This window comes from Schistocerca piceifrons, chromosome 7, assembly GCF_021461385.2.
Source record: "Schistocerca piceifrons isolate TAMUIC-IGC-003096 chromosome 7, iqSchPice1.1, whole genome shotgun sequence".
Classification (NCBI taxonomy): Eukaryota; Metazoa; Arthropoda; class Insecta; order Orthoptera; family Acrididae; genus Schistocerca; species Schistocerca piceifrons.
In genome coordinates, this window is record NC_060144.1 from 507,483,514 (window position 1) to 507,488,013 (window position 4,500).

Here is a 4,500-nt window from a genome sequence, read left to right on the forward strand (position 1 = left end):
CAACGAAGGGTGATGGTCTGGGGTGCCATTTCATTTCACAGCCGGACCCCTTTGGTTGTCATTCGCAGCACACTTACAGCACAGCAGTACTTCGTCGTTACATCCTGACCTTACATTTCCCCAAGATAATGCCCACCCGCACAAGGCGGGAGTTCTTATCTTCATGCTTACGAAGCCCTACCTTGGCCAGGACGGTCACCGGATATCTCCCCAATTGACAACGTCATTACGGGCAGGGTTTTCGAACCAGCTCTGGATTCTGACCATCTAACGCGCCAATTGGACAGAATTTGGCACAATATTCCTCAGGTGGACATCCAAGGACTCTGCCAATTAATGCCAGGCCAAATAACTGCTTCCATAAGGGACAGGTTTTCTCAATTTGTGAAGGACTTTCTCTTTAATAAAGCATCCAGTTTTTCGGAACTTTTAATCATTTGTTTGTCTGTACGTGTACATCTTACCTACTGACTTCCGTAAAAAAAATGGTTCAAATGGCTCTGAGCACTATGGGACTTAACATCTATGGTCATCAGTCCCCTAGAACTTGGATCTACTTAAACCTAACTAACCTAAGGACAGCACACAACACCCACTCATCACGAGGCAGAGAAAATCCCTGACCCCGCCGGGAATCGAATCCGGGAACCCAGGCGTGGGAAGTGAGAACGCTACCGCACGACCACGAGCTGCGGACGACTTCCGTCACATTTGGATTATTTCTTCCCTTTTTTTTTAGTGTAGAACTAATATACAGACATGGAAGGGTATAGGATTCTCACAAGACGTATGCATTGAATAATGAAGTTTAGAGAAATACGGCACAGGCAACAATTCTCCAATTTCAAGTATTCTTTATACATGCATTACGAATGAAAAAGATTGGGGAAAAAGTATATTTCTGTTAGGAGTGTGCCTATAGCAAGTGAAGCTGCTCCCCTTTTCTACACATCAAATCTGTTGATAAAACTATATCGCTGCCAGTCCATATGGAATTAAGAGTGGTCCTTCGATTAATTTGGATGATTTGTTAGGCACGGGTGTTGAACTATATCATAGTGCTACAGTCGGCACAACAGAGGAGATTGGCTTGCGGCTCAGATGGGAAGCAGAGGTGCTCCATGACGTGGTGTTGCGCGTCTGCAGCTTCCATCATGGCGGCGTTTATTTGGCTGCCACTCGGCGCTCTGGAACGGCGCCACTCTCACAGTGACGCGCTTTGTGTGGAGGCGTCGTGACGCCCTCACCCTCCCCCCCCCCCCCCCCATACTCGGCGCCAGGCTTCAGCTCCACTGCGGCTATGACGTCGGCCGTAGATGACTGTATTTAGGCCGACCGACGCTGATATCCATAGCGTGTACCCAGCCGCGAGGCTGGAGAGAGATGGGACCCATAAAAGCGGTGACTGCCTGTTGTCCTGGCGCCTAAAGAGTGTGCCCGGCGCCACGAATGTCTCTCCACGCTTCTCAGATTGCCTAGAGCTTCACGCGGCCGAAAAAAGCCAAATGACTATGTCTATCCCACTTTCCCTCCCTTACTTTGTCTCTCTTCATCTCTCCCTCTATGTCTCTCCTCTCTCTCTCTCTCTCTCTCTCTATCTCTCTCTCTCTCTCTCTCTCTCTCCCCCCTCCCTCCCTCTCCCTTTCTACAGCTACATCTACATCTACATGGATACTCTGCAATACACATTTAAGTGCCTGGCAGACGGTTCATTAAACTACCTTCACAGTTGTCTATTATTCCAATCTCGTATAGCGCGCGAAAATAATGAACACCTGTTTCTTTCCGTACAAGCTCTGATTTCCCTTATTTTAACTTGGTGATCATTCCTCCCTATGTAGGTCGGTGTCAACAAAATACTTTCGCATTCGGAGGAGAAAGTTGGTGACTGGAATTTCGTGAGAAGTTCCCGTCGCAACGAAAAACGCCTTCTATTGATGTCCAGCTCAAATCCTGTATCATTTCTGTGACACTCTCTCCCATACTTGGCGATAATACAAAACGTGCTGTCTTTCTTTCAACTTTATCGATGTACTCCGTCAGTCCTATCTGGTAAGGATCCCACACCGGTCAACAGTATTCTAAAAGAGGACGGACAAGCGTAGTGTAGGCAGTCTCCCTCTCCCTCCGTCACACACACACACACACACACACACAAGTATATACATACGGGTTGTTATGTGCACATACTTTTTTTGTTGGCTCAGGGCAGTGTAGTGAACAACATGACATCAGTATTCAATGAATTTGCAGATTATTAAATTCAAATGGTTCAAATGGCTCTGAGCACTATGTGACTTAACTTCTGAGGTCATCAGTCCCCTAGAACTTAGAACTACTTAAACCTAACTAACCTAAAGACATCACACACATCTATGCCCGAGGCAGGATTTGAACCTGCGACCGTAGCGGTCGCGCGGTTCGAGACTGTAGCGCCTAGTACCGCTCGGCCATTCCGGCTGGCGCAGATTATTAATTGGGGCCATTAGGAGTGGTATAAACCACTTATAAGGTTTGTATCCTCGGCTGAGGGTCTCCTTTGCTGTTATTACGGGCGTTGAGTCCATGAGGCACAGAAATACGTGAACTACGTGTTATTAGCCATTACCACTTTATGTCTGTGAAGACATTTATAATAACGTGCTCGGTACACCGATTCGTAATAACTTAGTCTGACGTCCGTTCTGATGTTCTACCACGAACAAATACGGACTTGTCAATAGTCGATTGTGACACGAAAAAGACATAATTCCACGTGGATGCCGCACGGTTTAGAAAACTCTAATGCTTGTACAGGCGGCCAGCGACGCGACGCGACTACTGTGTGTGTGTGTGTGTGTGTGTGTGTGTGTGTGTGAGGCGTTCTGCGGCCGACAAATTCTGACACCGCAGTTCGTCAGCACTCCACGATTACGCCAGCTCGCACTCGTAGTCCCATGTGGCGGCCGCCTCCAAGTCTGTGACCATTACACTAGTATGTTTTTAGGTTCATTAGTTCATTCAAGTACATCTGACAAGAGCAAACCATTAATGCTTACTTCCTCCTGAACAGCAGGTCAGGTGCTGAAGTGTGGATGTGACATGAGCAAACCATTAATGCTTACTTCCTCCTGAACAGCAGGTCAGGTGCTGAAGTGTGGATGTGACATGAGCAAACCGTTAATGCTTACTTCCTCCTGAACAGCAGGTCAGGTGCTGAAGTGTGGATGTGACAAGAGCAAACCATTAATGCTTACTTCCTCCTGAACAGCAGGTCGGGTGCTGAAGTGTGGATGTGACAAGAGCAAACCATTGATGCTTACATCCTCCTGAACAGCAGGTCGGGTGCTGAAGTGTGGATGTGACAAGAGCAATCCATTAATGCTTACTTCCCCCTGAACAGCAGGTCGGGTGCTGAAGTGTGGATGTGACAAGAGCAAACCATTAATGCTTACTTCCTCCTGAACAGCAGGTCAGGTGCTGAAGTGTGGATGTGACATGAGCAAACCATTAATGCTTACTTCCTCCTGAACAGCAGGTCAGGTGCTGAAGTGTGGATGTGACAAGAGCAAACGATTTGAAGTGTCGGCAGTAGTGCCAACACCGTGTTGTTTAAGGAAGCCGAAATGCACGCTATAAGCTCACGCAGGATTGCGTGAGGTCTGAAACAGGATACGTAATGAATGCTATAAAGAAAAGTAGGTAGCTTCTGGAATACTTAACTTTAATCCACAATTGGTGAACATTGGTCTTGTTACTGTACATGCTTCATTAGATACATAGCAAAGGATAAATGGCGTCTTGCTAGGTCGTATACCATTGGCCTTGCAGAATGACTGAAATTCTGCGGACATGAATTGTGGGCCGTTGTCGGAAACAATAGTCCGTGGAAGACTTTCAATGCAAAAGAGCAGATAATGCTTGGATGGTGGCAGATGACGTCATGGAAGACATCCGGACAACAAAAGGAAAATTACTGAAGGAATCGACAATAACCAACCATTGAGCATTCCAAATCATTTAATGTTCTTGCGACCTCATCACGCAATGCTTGGGGAACATTGCGCGCTCTGAAAAATTTCGGTTGCGCGTTGACTTTCAGTTCCAAATGTGCTTGATAGTTCTTAGCGCAACCAAGGCCCGGTGCAAAAATGTCTGCAAATTCTTCACCTAGACGAGGAACACTGGCTGAAGGCACAGTCTGGTTCACTGATAGGACCTGATTGACTATAGATAAGTTAAACAACTGAAATAAATCTAAACCAAACAAGTTCACTGCAGAAGAAGAATGAAGAACGTAAAATGACACAAGTTTTGTTTGTCCCTCGTATGTTGCAAGAAGGCTGCACTGTCCTAACACAGGGATCTTGTGACCAGAATATGTAGTTAGCTTAACATTGCAGCACGCAATGGAGGTGTGGCCAGTTGTTTGTACGTGTCTTTATTGATCAGAGAAACTGCAGCTCCGGTATCGAGCTGGAATGGGATCACGTTGCCATTTACGACCAAATCTACAAAAAG